The sequence below is a fragment of the Hoplias malabaricus genome, chromosome X2, assembly GCF_029633855.1.
Source record: "Hoplias malabaricus isolate fHopMal1 chromosome X2, fHopMal1.hap1, whole genome shotgun sequence".
NCBI classification, from domain to species: Eukaryota; Metazoa; Chordata; class Actinopteri; order Characiformes; family Erythrinidae; genus Hoplias; species Hoplias malabaricus.
Window position 1 is genome coordinate 33,897,316 of NC_089819.1, and position 17,843 is coordinate 33,915,158.

The 17,843-nt window shown below is 37.6% G+C and overlaps 1 protein-coding gene across 1 annotated transcript in view; it reads right to left on the reverse strand.

The window, feature by feature from the left end:
• Positions 1-17,843, reverse strand: part of LOC136676794 (otogelin-like) — a 474,914-nt gene that overhangs the window by 197,210 nt on the left and 259,861 nt on the right. The gene's annotated exons all lie outside the window — the stretch shown is intronic.

Consider the following 17,843-nt stretch of genomic DNA (forward strand, 5'->3'; position numbering starts at 1 on the left):
TAGAGCAAGATTATTTTGTGAAATATCAGAATTTAGTAGCTAATGATACAATTACAGACATAAAGGGTAAGTTCCACTCAACTGGAACTCAAAAAAATTCACAATGTTCAAGCCATGGGATTTTCACTGTTAATGCACATTGTGACTTGCTGATGTGCTATGAAAGTATACACCTTAATCATTCACACAGAGTAGTCATACTGATATATTTTGGGTTTGTGATAATGGTAAACAAATAGCTCAATCTTTAACTCCTACCTGGAAAGGATGTTGTGCTCCAGTTACTTTATCAGGTCAGGTTGCACTATTACCTGAACACATACCAACGGCTCGGAACAAGCGAGTATCTTCTTGGCTTGCAGGTAAAGACACTATATTTTCGAAACCTACTTTAACATATTCTAGAGTGCCGATTGATGTACCAGCTGAACATATGGTATTGTCTCATTCTAGTATTGACAATTGGGTAGCCTTTTTTCCATGGCATCAGACTTATAAAAATGCCCATTGGATTAATTATATTTGGTACAACCAGAAAAGGTTTATGAATATCACTATTGGTGCTTTGGCTTCTTTAGGCCAGCAGATAGATGCAACTTCTAAAATGGTGGTACAAAATAGGTTTGCTATTGATTCTATGAGAGCTCCAGATGATGGTGTTTGTGTTCTGTTTGGAGAAGAGTGTTGTACTTACATTCCTATGAACACTGCTGAAGATGGTAATTTCACTAAATTTATGACACAATTAAAGGAATTGAGAGATGAACATGTGACCAACACAAAGGGAGGAGTCCCTGGAGAGGGATTGTTGTCTTGGCTATTTTCAGGCCAATGGAAAACTGTGTTAATTAGAATGGTTATGTTTTTGCTTTTGTTTCTTCTTATTTTGTTTATATTGGGAAGTTGTGTTATGCCATTTATTCGCAGTATGGTGGGAAAGATTATGTCTGGACTCACAGGACAGTATCCCGTACTTCAGCCTGTACAATCCAGTGGATCTTCTCGAACTATTCGTGTGACATGTCATGTCCGACCTTACACCTACTCCGATCGTCAAGTCATCTGACTCAGGTGAAGTGCTAGAAACCTCTCCCTATAGTCAGCAACGTGCCTATCTACGTGATGTAAAATCACAATAGGTAGAAGACAACATCTTCAGGAGCAAACAGCTTCTTTGCATGTTTTATGTTATCCATGTATTTACTCATATGTTATTCTTTTTGTTATTATTTGCTGTAGTCAATTATCTGTATATTCATTTGCATTTACTCATGAGAAAATGCAGTTGCACATGCCATTCTTGTTTGATTAGGAACAGGGATCGTTAAGCTTGATAAATATTAACATTATATATTTACATATACATTACTCCCAGATAGACTCTGTATTGTATGGTAGTCAATATTAGGATGTAATATTATATGTATATATATGTATACATATATATATATATATATATATATATATATATATATATATGTGTGTGTGTGTAATATATAGGATGTTCATCTTTCAAGTATTTTTAAAAAGAACTAGAAACTTTTATTTGAACTTATTCTTTTAAGTATTATAGTTTAGACTAGATATAAGATTAATACGTCGTGGTAACGACAATGTTTTGGTCACTTTTGCATTTTTTCAGTGCTCTCACCTATAGAGGTAGCATGAGTCTGTGTCTATAATCCACAGAAGTTGCTCAGGTAGTGCAGCTCACCCATGATGGCACATCAATGTGAGCTGTGGCAAGAAGGTGTGCTGTGTCTGTCAGCACAGTGTGCAGAGCATGGAGGAGATACTAGGAGACAGGCCAGTACACCAGGAGATGTGGAAGGGGCCGTAGGAGGGCATTAACCCATCAGCAGGGCCGCTACACTGCAAAAAGTGAAATCTAAACAAGTCAGAAAAACTTAAATTTTTTAAATAAATCTTATTTTTTTAATTTTAAGAAAAACTGACTTGAATAGAATTTTTTGTGCAAGATAAATAATCTAGTTTTTAGAAACTTTTTCTAGGATTGTTTTATTAAGAAAAAAAGAGATAATTTTAAGGACAACTTAAAATGATATAAGAAATTTGTTTTAGAGACCAGAAAAATTAAGACGATCCCCACTCCAAATTAAGAAATTCAAGAAAGCTTTACTTAAGAACTTTTTTAAACATTTCCACTCATACATTTTTCTCTTTCATGACAACACATTTTTGTGATTAAATAGTATTTTATTGCTATTTTACTTCAAGTTGAGCAAACTTTTAAACTGAGAACAAAGTTTAAAATGAGGTAACATTTCACAAAACTGTAATAAATTCAGCAAAACTCTAAAATCAAAGCATTTTTAGTAATGTAAGTTCATTAAGATTCAGACATTCTGGGTTTTATCACACAAAAACTAAAACAATGAAACTTTGATGGCCAGAATACTAGCAGACATTTGTGCATCTGTGTACTTCAATCACATCACCGAGGTAGTATTTCAGAGGAATGTAGGTATGGTTCTTAAAGCTAATGGCATAGTATGCAGTGTAGTCAACAATCTTATCTGCATCCACCAATGTAGCTTGAGCAAGATTTGGCACCTGAATTTCATAAGAGAGGAACTCAGGGTTGAAAGTTTTAGTGTTATACAGCTGACATTCAAAACAATACAATGAAGAATTTGCAATGAATATGTCTTTTATAAATCCAAATACAGGAGTGCCTTCAACTTCATTACTGATGATCATTGACTTCTGACAAACATACTTATTGCCATTTAGTTCAAGCCACTTTACAGACACAACATGATTCACGTTTTCTATGCCCAAAAAATCTCTCAATTTGTCCTGTACACACTGCACATTTCTCACCTCAGACATTGGCCCTATTACCACCTCCTTTGAGAAAATTGGGTGTTCCACACTGCTGACATTTTGACAGCATTCAAACAACTGGTTGTGCTTTACCAGGGACTTGCACACATTCTTAAAATTTAAGTTTGAAGACCACTGCTTGAAAAAACAATGTTTGGATTCAAACCTCATGCACATATGTCTTACCATTGGTCCTAAAGCTTTCATCTGTGCTGGAGTGTGTACCAGATAATGCTGCTTTGGTGTAATGGTGTTTTCAGGAAACAACTGCTTCATATGAAGTAAGTGTTGCTTGATAAGTGATTTCAAGTTTGATATAGTTGCAAGAGAAATTACTGGGGCAAACAGAATCTGAACTATCTGTATTAGTTCAGTAAGTACTTGAATATAGGCATTTCTTTCACAACTGCCCAAAACAAAGGGTAAAATCTTGAGGAGGACAAGCATTTGACCAGAAGATTGCTTCAATTTGTTGTCATTTGAGGATAAGGTTTTAACAGTGATGGGGCATGGCTTGTCTCTGACATCAACTGAGTATGGATATCCCAGTACAGCACAATTATATGTGTCCAAGTCAAGCTGCCCTGACAGCACAAGATATTTCAACACATTTTTCACTTCTAGAGGTGCTACTCCCTCTAGTACTACATGCATTATATCTTGCGGAGTTTGCTTAATTAGGTCAAAGGATGGAAAGTCAACCAATTTGCTTTTCCTGTTTACTCCATATGTTTTCAAACTATTTTTCAAGAAATCAGTTGTTGCCCTCTCAATTTCATTACACTGTTTGAGATGTCTACTTAATGTCTTTTGAACAAAGCTGTCCTCATCAAATTGAACCTGCATGTCTTCAAAACTGCACTCACAGTGTCTACATTTACAGAATGAAAATCCAACTCCCTCCTTAAACCCTGTTACTTCATGCTGAGCCAAGGTGTCACCACAAAGAGAGACTAATGCACCATATACAGTTCTCTCCTCATCACAGATTTTGATTTTCACACCATGGTACAGCATGTTCAGATCTTTGTATATTCTGTCCAATATTACATCAACACTACTCTGAGCAATATCAGTTGCCTTTGCAATGGCAAGTAAACGGATAGCAGCCAGCTTAGACCTATATTTCGGATTTATATTCCCTAAGGTATAGTACACCATTAGAAGTTTGTTTTTAGAGGCATGTGAACCCAGAGGATTACACAGTTCTATTTCATCCGTGTACAGTATCAGTTTTAAGGCATTGGGTTTAACAGAGAATAATGGATGTGATTTCATAATATCACCATCAATTATGTCTTTTAAAAATCCAGCCTTGCATTTCTCTATACCTTTGTCGAACATGGCTAGAACCACAGGATGTGAAAGTAATTGTTCCAAACTTTTGACCAAAGGTAAGTAGTAAAAGTATTGAGATCTTATAGATAAAGCCCGAGAGGATTCCTTTGTTTTATAGCATGCAGACTGGCCAATCTCGATTTCCTCTGCTTCAACTAATCCAAATAACTTCTTGATAGTTGAGTCTTGCATATATGTAATGGAAACTCTGACAAATGGGTCTTCAAACTGATCAAAAATGTCCATTGCCTCACGATGCAGTTCATCTGTAACTTGTGAATGTCTCTGAAGTACCAGTGCCATCTGATTCCGCAAGTTATCCAGCAATGATGCTTGGAATTGCTGCACTCCAGATACAATATCATTGACTGCGCTCTAAAAGGTAACAAAATATTTTTGCAAGTTATTTACTCATAATGTGTAATACAGTATTTCTCAATATTAAATCTAAGTCATGTGTAAATTTAATAAAACATTATGACCATGACTACATTCACAACCCTGTCAACATTATAGACGGTCACATAAAAAAATTATAAAAATAAAAAAATTATATGAACCTTTCCATCAATAGCATTCGACAACATCCCAATATTGCAGTGTGTGTAATTTTAAAATCAGAGCATCATTAATTTTTGCTTGTTTTGTTATGTATATGCATGTAGTACTTTCCATGTACAAAATGTAATTCAGTGATTTTCCCCCCAACATTCCCCAAGCTTTATTAGTTACTGCATAAATACATAAATTATGCAATTAAAGCCAGCCAGCAGTACTGACAAAAGTTGGTGTCAGTGTATATGCACAAGCAGCACAAATTACAAATTTTGTAGTCAGTTTTAGATGTGTAAATTTCAGCTTAGCATATTATATCTTACCTATGATAGATGATGTTTCTCTCTAGCAGAGAGCACAAGGGCAGTGGCATGTTTTCTCAGTACCATTTCCTCAAGCTCTTTATTGTGTGGCACCTCCTACCTGTTGCAATTAGATAGGTATTTTAATTATACACAAAGACGCACAGCAATTAATAAAAAACTCAGCTTTAAGTATAATAAATATTATTATTTAATAGTATTTAATAATTCAACGCTTTTGCAATTACTGCCCCGCAAATTTTACATTTTCAAAGAAAATGGTTCAGGATTGACACCGACTCCACGAAGAACCGATATATTCGAGTCAATTGTCTTTACTCCAAGTGTAGTTTTTACAGCTGTAAATACTGTTCGTAACGGTCTTTTTGCTTTTCAGTAATCCAACGCTTATGCAATTGCTATCCCACAAATTAAAATGATCAGAGAAATCGGTGGAGTCGACACCGACTAGTCCAAGAACCGACTCTTAGAAGTCAAACGTCTTAGCTCCAAGTGTAGTTTTACAGCGGAAAATGCTTTTCTTAACGGTCAATTTCTCATTACTCATGAAAACATAGTCATGAAACATGTTCTGTTTTGTCTATCATGATTCTGGTATTACACACGCTTATCTTAAATGTGCTATAAATGTTTAGCTCCGTCATAAACAAAGTGACCGAAAGTTGAACTACGACCTATATATTGCACTACAGGCATTCTAAATCTGTGGCTTATGTACCCTAACATTACATTAAATATGTAGCTAATAGTGATGATTAATAGAAAAACTTCTATTAAACACATAGCGAACTTGCTATTTTGCTATATAAAAGTTATTTAATCACACTGTGCGAAGACAGTCCAATTTGGGATGCAGCCTGCAGTCTAATTCAAACTTGGTCACCGTTTTTTTTATTTTTTTAAATAAAGCTAATAAGTACTGTAAGCTGAAAGGTACTGGTAAAAGGGTTATATAGAATTAATACTGTGTTATACAAATAAACATGTTTGTGAACTTACTTGTGTAGACTGGAGCTGTGTCGTATTTTGTTGAGTCTGGGTTGTGATTTGGGCTCCAGGAGTAGAGGGATATGGATTATCATCACGGGGAGCTGAAGCTGAGGGACCTCGGCTATATTCACCATCATTCACACAGTCAGTATTACACATAGCATGACCTGCTGCTGGTGGTCCACTTTCTTCCAACACTGACTGAATGCTAGGTATATCAAAATTCTCGAAATATCTCTCTCTCGGTTGAATTCGGAAAGTTGTAGATGCACATGGGCCTGCATCGTCCTCTGTGGCATTATCAGACCCTCGGACTCCACTCGACCTGATTCATTTGCGACTGAGAAGATGTGAAGAATGGCTCCGTTTGATATGATAATAAAACGAGTTGTACACTCTGTATTCCTAAGTACAACCATCAATACCGCAAATTACTCGAAAATTCTGGCTACGGCTATGCACAGTATTTATGTGGTTCAGCAATGCTCTTAATGTTACTGCCACAAAAAGGCAACAAATAACACACTGCCAACTCATTTTTATTTTAGGCTCAACCACAGAGAGGAAAGCCAAAAATACATTAGCGGAAGGTTACATTACTGAGAAAGGGGGTGGCGGTAAGTCACAATTAGTCGACATTTCATTTTATATATAACGTTACCTGTATAACATAAAAAGACAGGTTAACATCTATTCTTATCATAGTCTTCATATTTTAACTTTGGCAATAGAAAAGATTTTCGGTATTTTACTATGTTAACAGCATAGGTTGAACCCTACTGATCCATCGAGTGGAATCACCCTTCTTCATCTGAGCGGGAAAGTTCGTTAAGCAGAGCTTGGAAAACCTCAACGCAAAGGTATTTGAGAATGCAAATACATTTTAGCTCTGTATAAACTGGGTAAGATAAACCAGATAAATTAATGAATTAAATATATACGTTTATTTTACTAGTTTAAGTAATGTTTAACTATAGTTTTGTATTTTCAAATCGGCAACTTGGTTTGATTAAACTAATTCAGTTAACTGTCATGCTAGCCTAGCTGAACCTAGCTAGCTATTAGCTTATTAGTCCATGCTACACTAAGTGTTGTTATTTTAACCTCACATTACTAGTGAACTTTTACCATCAACGTGACCTGTCTGGACGTTACTCCTTCAGATTATGGATGATGTAACAAGAGCTACGTTACAAGGTAAAAATCCTCCTGCCCATTCTCTAAATTGATTCTAATAAGCCATTAATGACTGTTCATTTTCATATTTGAAAGTACAGATTCGTCTTATGCTTTGGTAAAATCATTACACATTCAAGTGATATTTGTTTTTAGTCATGTCTTTAAAAAATCTTTTGACATTTTCTATTTATTTTGTTTCTTAATTAACAGAGTTTATATAATTTGCTATAAAACAATTAATACAGAACAGAAAACAGGACATATCCAGAATGGGCTTCAACCCCATACCCAAGTGCTAATACAAAACATTTAACAAAAAATATTTTCTTTTTGCATAAGATTCAATAGATTTTATAAAGCAAATTATTTTACACTAAAATGTATACTAACTTTTGTATGTGGACTTACTATAAGCTATCCCCTAATAAGTAATTAAAGTTAGTAATCATTTTTATTCCCTAGAGTAGGAAATGTTCAAGGTTTCACAGTTAAAGGAATTGGTATAAATATTTACTTAATCCAGACGAATTTAGGAAGTTAAAGACACATTTGGAGTGCATCTAATGTGGTTTTATAGTTTAGTACTGTACTTGCAAAGCTAATTTTTCTAACAGGTGCTACAAATGGATAAAGTTAATCACCCCAAAAATTCTGTTAATAAATGCCCTGCCCTTCTCTCAATCTGCTCATACATTAAGGTCAACCAGTGTTGTTTAAGACACCGTATGTGTTAGTTAAAAATAAATAAAAAACGAAAAACCATATATAGCTTAATACTGTGACAGCCATTTTAGACATAAAATTCGGAGCACCCGTTATATTCACAAAGGAATGCTACAGATGTGTGTTTTTTGTTGTCTCCTCAGTTTTTTAGATTAGATTGTATGACTTGGGCTATCCTGTTATCTTGTGGACTACTGAAATGGAAACTATAAAATAGCAAATTTGTGTCTGTATGCTTGATGCATGTGAATCTGGAAGTAAGTCAACAAATTGCCTACATTTGCTGTCATCTTCAGCTATATAATAGCAGTTGTGTTTTTTGGCTTTTATAACTTAAAAATAACTTCTTTGTCCCTGACCATGTCAACAAGGTGACGTTAATTAAAATCTGGATCTGCGGTTTGATGCGTCTGAGTTTTGGGAATATGTTTACATAGAATATTTACCTATAAATTCTTGTGTTTGTTAAAAAATGAAACTAAATTTAAAAATAACTAAATGTGTCATTCATGTGGGACTCGATGTCACTTGTTATTTAAATTTAATTATCTTACAATGAAGCTTGAATTGCCTGTGGTATTGGATAGTTATAATGTGGGAGTCCTACTGTGTAAGATCTGTTTTAAAATAAATTTTTGGTTGGGGTACAAGTCCCAGGAATATTAGGGCATTTGTGTTTGTTATTACTTATTACTACTTACTTACTAACTTACTTATTAATAGCAGCGAACATCAGTGAAGCCCTGTTACCAACCCTGTCTCGTGAAGATATACGTGATCTTTTACCTGGACCTGAACATTTTCTTAGAAGAAAGGTGATATGGGACCTCTTTCACAAGGAACAGGAGGTACACATTAAGCTCATCCTGATTGGCTTAGCATGTTTAATGTCATATTATCATTTTATTTCAATAATTTACTAATAGCTTTTTAAGTTTCACAGTAATTTGCTGTATTATATGTACTGTAATTGTTTTAATAGTCCCAGTCATATACATTAAAATATTTTGTAGTCTGCTGCATAATCAATAGCCAGGTTTCCATCCATACGTTTCATAAATTTGATCTGGATTTATGGAATTTTGTCAGAAAAAAAATGATATTTGTTTTTTGATATTTGAACAAAAGTTGTTTTCATCCATAATTAAAAGAAAGTTATTAATTGGTTATATTCGTGTAATTTTAGCTTAATACTCTTCATCAGGGCCATCAGGCAGCAACCCCCATGTTTGGCGACTTCAATAGACTTCAGAGTCGCCGAGCAGCTGAATAGGGGAAACGAATGCCCGATGCGTTCTGCTGTTCAAACACCAGTCCAAGCTTCAGTTGATGTTGCTTTATTTTATCAAATCTTCAACGTTCAAACATTAAAGTATCAATGAATCGGTCCACAGAAATCCACGATCGACAACGGTATAAAATCCAATTCAATCAGTTCACAGGCAAAAAATATTTACATCGGCCAAGGTTACAGCGTTTTGGACGGTCAGCAAAAAGTAGGCTTCCCCCATCACCCACTCACTTCCCCTCATCTAACGAGTGAACAGGTGATATTACAGACCATTACCGCCACCAACACCACGTGACCCAGTTAGCGCACGTCATCCCTTAGGTGCACACAAACCCAAAAAAAAACCCAAGCCTATGCCTGTCCTCAACATTCCGGCCCCTAATTATTACATTACCACGCAGTAATAATTATACATCTAACACCACAATCAAACACACAAAAAACACATTACATCACAGATTCTCAATGAAAAGGAAGAGAATCATAATAATAATAATAATAATAATAATACAATGCACTTAAAAATCCATCCAAGTTATTTCTTTTCTTAAAAGGGTTATATAGAATTAATACTGTGTTATACAAATAAACATGTTTGTGAACTTACTTGTGTAGACTGGAGCTGTGTCGTATTTTGTTGAGTCTGGGTTGTGATTTGGGCTCCAGGAGTAGAGGGATATGGATTATCATCACGGGGAGCTGAAGCTGAGGGACCTCGGCTATATTCACCATCATTCACACAGTCAGTATTACACATAGCATGACCTGCTGCTGGTGGTCCACTTTCTTCCAACACTGACTGAATGCTAGGTATATCAAAATTCTCGAAATATCTCTCTCTCGGTTGAATTCGGAAAGTTGTAGATGCACATGGGCCTGCATCGTCCTCTGTGGCATTATCAGACCCTCGGACTCCACTCGACCTGATTCATTTGCGACTGAGAAGATGTGAAGAATGGCTCCGTTTGATATGATAATAAAACGAGTTGTACACTCTGTATTCCTAAGTACAACCATCAATACCGCAAATTACTCGAAAATTCTGGCTACGGCTATGCACAGTATTTATGTGGTTCAGCAATGCTCTTAATGTTACTGCCACAAAAAGGCAACAAATAACACACTGCCAACTCATTTTTATTTTAGGCTCAACCACAGAGAGGAAAGCCAAAAATACATTAGCGGAAGGTTACATTACTGAGAAAGGGGGTGGCGGTAAGTCACAATTAGTCGACATTTCATTTTATATATAACGTTACCTGTATAACATAAAAAGACAGGTTAACATCTATTCTTATCATAGTCTTCATATTTTAACTTTGGCAATAGAAAAGATTTTCGGTATTTTACTATGTTAACAGCATAGGTTGAACCCTACTGATCCATCGAGTGGAATCACCCTTCTTCATCTGAGCGGGAAAGTTCGTTAAGCAGAGCTTGGAAAACCTCAACGCAAAGGTATTTGAGAATGCAAATACATTTTAGCTCTGTATAAACTGGGTAAGATAAACCAGATAAATTAATGAATTAAATATATACGTTTATTTTACTAGTTTAAGTAATGTTTAACTATAGTTTTGTATTTTCAAATCGGCAACTTGGTTTGATTAAACTAATTCAGTTAACTGTCATGCTAGCCTAGCTGAACCTAGCTAGCTATTAGCTTATTAGTCCATGCTACACTAAGTGTTGTTATTTTAACCTCACATTACTAGTGAACTTTTACCATCAACGTGACCTGTCTGGACGTTACTCCTTCAGATTATGGATGATGTAACAAGAGCTACGTTACAAGGTAAAAATCCTCCTGCCCATTCTCTAAATTGATTCTAATAAGCCATTAATGACTGTTCATTTTCATATTTGAAAGTACAGATTCGTCTTATGCTTTGGTAAAATCATTACACATTCAAGTGATATTTGTTTTTAGTCATGTCTTTAAAAAATCTTTTGACATTTTCTATTTATTTTGTTTCTTAATTAACAGAGTTTATATAATTTGCTATAAAACAATTAATACAGAACAGAAAACAGGACATATCCAGAATGGGCTTCAACCCCATACCCAAGTGCTAATACAAAACATTTAACAAAAAATATTTTCTTTTTGCATAAGATTCAATAGATTTTATAAAGCAAATTATTTTACACTAAAATGTATACTAACTTTTGTATGTGGACTTACTATAAGCTATCCCCTTAGTTAAAAATAAATAAAAAACGAAAAACCATATATAGCTTAATACTGTGACAGCCATTTTAGACATAAAATTCGGAGCACCCGTTATATTCACAAAGGAATGCTACAGATGTGTGTTTTTTGTTGTCTCCTCAGTTTTTTAGATTAGATTGTATGACTTGGGCTATCCTGTTATCTTGTGGACTACTGAAATGGAAACTATAAAATAGCAAATTTGTGTCTGTATGCTTGATGCATGTGAATCTGGAAGTAAGTCAACAAATTGCCTACATTTGCTGTCATCTTCAGCTATATAATAGCAGTTGTGTTTTTTGGCTTTTATAACTTAAAAATAACTTCTTTGTCCCTGACCATGTCAACAAGGTGACGTTAATTAAAATCTGGATCTGCGGTTTGATGCGTCTGAGTTTTGGGAATATGTTTACATAGAATATTTACCTATAAATTCTTGTGTTTGTTAAAAAATGAAACTAAATTTAAAAATAACTAAATGTGTCATTCATGTGGGACTCGATGTCACTTGTTATTTAAATTTAATTATCTTACAATGAAGCTTGAATTGCCTGTGGTATTGGATAGTTATAATGTGGGAGTCCTACTGTGTAAGATCTGTTTTAAAATAAATTTTTGGTTGGGGTACAAGTCCCAGGAATATTAGGGCATTTGTGTTTGTTATTACTTATTACTACTTACTTACTAACTTACTTATTAATAGCAGCGAACATCAGTGAAGCCCTGTTACCAACCCTGTCTCGTGAAGATATACGTGATCTTTTACCTGGACCTGAACATTTTCTTAGAAGAAAGGTGATATGGGACCTCTTTCACAAGGAACAGGAGGTACACATTAAGCTCATCCTGATTGGCTTAGCATGTTTAATGTCATATTATCATTTTATTTCAATAATTTACTAATAGCTTTTTAAGTTTCACAGTAATTTGCTGTATTATATGTACTGTAATTGTTTTAATAGTCCCAGTCATATACATTAAAATATTTTGTAGTCTGCTGCATAATCAATAGCCAGGTTTCCATCCATACGTTTCATAAATTTGATCTGGATTTATGGAATTTTGTCAGAAAAAAAATGATATTTGTTTTTTGATATTTGAACAAAAGTTGTTTTCATCCATAATTAAAAGAAAGTTATTAATTGGTTATATTCGTGTAATTTTAGCTTAATACTCTTCATCAGGGCCATCAGGCAGCAACCCCCATGTTTGGCGACTTCAATAGACTTCAGAGTCGCCGAGCAGCTGAATAGGGGAAACGAATGCCCGATGCGTTCTGCTGTTCAAACACCAGTCCAAGCTTCAGTTGATGTTGCTTTATTTTATCAAATCTTCAACGTTCAAACATTAAAGTATCAATGAATCGGTCCACAGAAATCCACGATCGACAACGGTATAAAATCCAATTCAATCAGTTCACAGGCAAAAAATATTTACATCGGCCAAGGTTACAGCGTTTTGGACGGTCAGCAAAAAGTAGGCTTCCCCCATCACCCACTCACTTCCCCTCATCTAACGAGTGAACAGGTGATATTACAGACCATTACCGCCACCAACACCACGTGACCCAGTTAGCGCACGTCATCCCTTAGGTGCACACAAACCCAAAAAAAAACCCAAGCCTATGCCTGTCCTCAACATTCCGGCCCCTAATTATTACATTACCACGCAGTAATAATTATACATCTAACACCACAATCAAACACACAAAAAACACATTACATCACAGATTCTCAATGAAAAGGAAGAGAATCATAATAATAATAATAATAATAATAATACAATGCACTTAAAAATCCATCCAAGTTATTTCTTTTCTTCTTCTTCTTGTCAGTCAGTCATAGGCCAGAGGTTACCAGCACTTAGCCTAAATATCAAGTCAGTTTGTGACATATATCTGTAGTGTTGTCAACATCAAGTCATATTGTAGTCCTATCAAGTTGGTTCCAATATGTTGTCATAGGTCAGAAGCCTCCTGAAGAAGGCATAGCTTCGTGATTGGTCTACGTACAAGGCTGGTTGAGGTCTTAACCCAGACCTGACGTACAAGTCCTTTCTTGTCTGGTGCAACTGCCGTGACTCTGCCAATTATCCAGGAACCACGAGGGGCAGAGTCATCCACTATGAGAACCACATCTCCAGGAGTAAAGTTGCGTTTATTCTGTGCCCATTTCTGGCGCTGTTGAAGTTGTGGCAAATATTCTTTAACCCATCTTTTCCAGAAGAGGTCAGATATGTATTGGACCTGTCTCCATCTCTTACGTGCATAAAGATCATTTTTCTGGAACAGACCAGGTGGTAAGCATGGATTAGACTTGAGAAGGAGGAGGTGATTTGGTGTTAAAGCTTCCAAATCATTTGGATCATTGGATTCCTGTGTAATGGGCCTACTATTCAGGATTGACTCCACTTCACACAGAACAGTTTGAAGGCCCTCCTCATCCAAATACTGTGTCTGCAAGGTGGAGTTGAGAACCTTTCTGATGGAGCGAATCAACCGCTCCCATGCTCCTCCATGATGCGATCCAGTTGGAGGGTTAAAATTCCATTTAACCCCCTTCAAGGCCAATGCATCAGCAATCCTTTCCTGATTCCACTCTTCCATAGCTTGTCTCAGCTCATGCTCTGCCCCCACAAAGTTGGTACCATTGTCGGAATGCAGTTCTTGAACCTGGCCTCGTCTCGCAATGAAACGGCGTAAAGCGTTAATAAAAGAGTCAGTATCAAGAGATGAGGCAACCTCAATATGTACAGCTCTAATCGCCAAACACGTAAAGATGGCTCCATAACGCTTCACAATACTTCTCCCACGCTTTATTTCAAATGGGCCAAAATAATCCACTCCAACAAAGCTAAAGGGAGGTTTCTCAGGGGTCACTCTACTTTCAGGCAAGTCAGCCATTTGCTGCTGGCCTAAGGATCCATGAAGCCGTCTGCAGACCACACACCTTGACATGATGCTTCTTATCAAGGTGCCCGCACCAGGAATCCAATATTTCTGATGCAGCCTTGAGAGAATATGGTTCCTACCATTATGACCCACCTCTTTATGGATATGCTGTAAAATGAGATTAGAAATATGAAGATCCTTAGCGATTATGGCAGGATGTTTGGAATTTTCTGACATAACAGCCCTACTAAGACGTCCGCCAACTCTGAGCACACCATCCTCTAAAACAGGATTCAGTTTATAGATGTGGCTGCTTCGTTTCACGCTCTCTCCCCTTTGGAGGCAGGAGATTTCTTCAGCATACCTTTTCCACTGACAGAACTTTATTATTTGCATCTCAGCATCCTTAATCTCTTCCAATGAGAGAAAGTCGTTACGGAACTCCACCTTGCGATGAGCATCCTTACGCTGAGCTGCATCCGATAAAGGCTGAAAACGTGCCTTGTCCTTTCCATAATGCAAAAACAATGTCTTAAACCTCAGGATCCAACCCATCACCCTGACAAGGCGTATCCAAGAAGAGGTACGACTAATTAAATCAGTCAATGGGCCACCATCATCATCTGCTTGCAAAACATTAATAGCGGCAGACACTTTGACTTCAGGATCTTCATGTGGAAGTTCCTGCATGTTCTCTGGGTTTACAGGCCATTCTTTCTCTGGCTGCATAAGAAATGCGGGACCAGATATCCATTCAGTGTTAATTAAAAAGGGCTCTGCCCTCATACCTCTGGAAACAAGGTCTGCCGGGTTGTGTGTTGTGTTCACATATCTCCACTGGGAGGCCCTGGATACCTTTAAAATCTCGGACACTCGGTTCGCTACAAAAACACGAAACCTAGATGTCTCATTATTAATATATTTCAACACCGAGGTACTATCTGTCCAAAACACTGAATCTAAGAGAGATAGCCTTAGCTCCCTCCTCCACAGTATATCCATACGAGCTGCCACCACAGCTGCCGTCAATTCCATACGAGGAATCGTTACTAGTTTTAGGGGTGCCACCCTGGACTTCCCCATTATAAAGGAACTGTGGGTGCGTGAGCAACTGTTACGCAGGAGCAGGTAAGTAACAGCACCATACCCCTTCTCACTTGCATCTGCAAAGTGATGTAACTGAGCAGTGGTCACCTCTCCAAAGTCAGGAGGTTTTAAACATCTTCTGATGCTAATGTTGTCCAACAGATGCAACTCTCCCACCCAGTCTTTCCATTCTTGGGAAACTGCGAGTGGTATAACGTCGTCCCATCCTATCCCCTTCTGGCACAGATCTTGAAGAATCTTCTTGGCTGTGAAAATAACGGGAGCAAGAAATCCCAGAGGGTCATAAAAGGAGCTCACTGTAGAAAGGATTCCTCTGCGGGTCATTGGCCTGTTTGGGATGGATATGCAGAACTAAAATGCATCTGACTGCACACACCACCGCACTCCCAACGCTCGCTCAACGGGTAAAAGATCACAGTCCAAGTCTAAGTTTTTAACTTCCTTTGCCCTTTCCTTCTCAGGTATTACGGCAAGAACACGGCGGCTATTACTTATCCACTTTGTCAGGCGGAAGCCGCCCTTAGCGCAGATGTCTCCAAGGTCCTTATAAAGGGATATGGCTTCCTCTTCTGAGGCTATTGAGGCGAGACAATCATCCACATAAAAACTGTATAGGATGGTGTCAATCACCTGCTGGCTAAACTGTGCTTTGTTATCTTCTGCACATTTCCGTAGAGCATAGTTAGCACAGCTGGGAGAAGAAGTCGCCCCAAACAAATGAACACCCATCCTATATTCTTGCATGCTCTGACTGAAATCGCCACCAGGCCACCAGAGAAATCTCAAAAGGTCAGCATCTTCCTCTGGCACACGCACTTGGTGAAACATGGCTTCAATATCAGACATCAACACAACTGGCTCCTTCCTAAACCTAGTCAACACACCAACCAATGCATTCGTCAAGTCAGGACCACTCAGAAGTTGTGCATTAAGAGAAACACCTTGAAATGATGCTGCACAGTCGAAGACAACCCGGAGTTTCCCTTTAAAAGGATGGTAAACCCCATGATGGGGAACATACCAAACCTTACCCTCACTGCACTCCAAGTCTTCGATTGGCACTCTTTGCGCGTACCCCCTGGATATAAGATCTTCCATGAAAGCGGTGTAAACCTCGTGAAAGTCTTTATCTCTGATGAACCTTCTCTTCAAACTTAAGGTGCGTTGTTCCACAATCGCACGGTTGTCAGGCATTCTCATATCTCTGTCCTTCAGAGGCAGGGCAATACTGTAGTGCCCATCACTCAGAATCGTGGTCTCACTAACCAACTTCAAGAACTTGGAATCTTCCCTTGATAGTCCCAGCTGCTCATCCTGGCTGCTCTCAGGGAAGTCCATCTTAAACTGCTGTTTCCATAACTTGTCAAGCGTAACAGCAGAAATTCTGTTGGCGGTGACTGTTGACGAACATCCTGGCCTTCCACAGCACTCCCTGCCAAGTGGCCCGTTTACCGTCCAACCAAGCACAGTCTTAATGGCAAAAGGTCCATCATCTACACTCTGGACGACCTCCAGAGGTTCCAACGCTCTGGGCATGTTCATGCCAATCAAAAGCTCCACTTGTGCCTCAATTTCTGGCAAATAAACATGCTTCAAGTGTGGCCAGTCATCCAGATCTTGTTGTCTTGGGATGTTACACACATTAACTGGCATTCTATGTTGAGTGAAGAGAGCAGGCATTTCACAGTAAACATCACTCTCCAACCCAGCAACTTCTAATCCAGTCACAACGAAACTTTCCACTACTTTCTCTTGTCCCATGGTACGCAAGAGAATCTTGGTCTTTCTTCCAGCAAGATTCAGTTTGTCCAGAAGACCCACTGTACAAAATGACGCTGAACTTCCCTGGTCCAAGAAGGCATACGTTTCCACTGTTCTTCGGCCTTTCTTTGATTTTACTTTAACTGGTACAATGGCAAGCTTACAGTCTTGTTCACCGGCCCCAGTAAGACCACTAGTCTGAACTGTAACGGGAATGTTATCTGCTTCAGTGTCAGACTCGACCTCTTTTTCCTCCTCGTGATGGATATGAAGGATACTTGGATGTCTGAAACCACAAATTTTACATAAAAGGCGTTTTCTACATTCTTTGCTGATGTGCCCAATACACAAACAGCCAAAACAAATACCATTCCTTTTAAGAAAGGAAATCTTTTCATTTTGAGGTTTCTTATCAAGCAGAGAGCATGACTCCAGCATATGTCCACCCTTACAGAACAAACAAATCTCCACAGAAGTGTGATGATCTTGGGCCTCTGTTTGATTTTTTCTCCCAAATGCAATAGCAGTTGTACCAAAGCTACTTCCTTTAACTCTTGGATAAGGACGTTTCCCTCCATCACTATCTTTTACTGTTAAATGTGTTGGAGGAGTGTCGCATAGACTTCC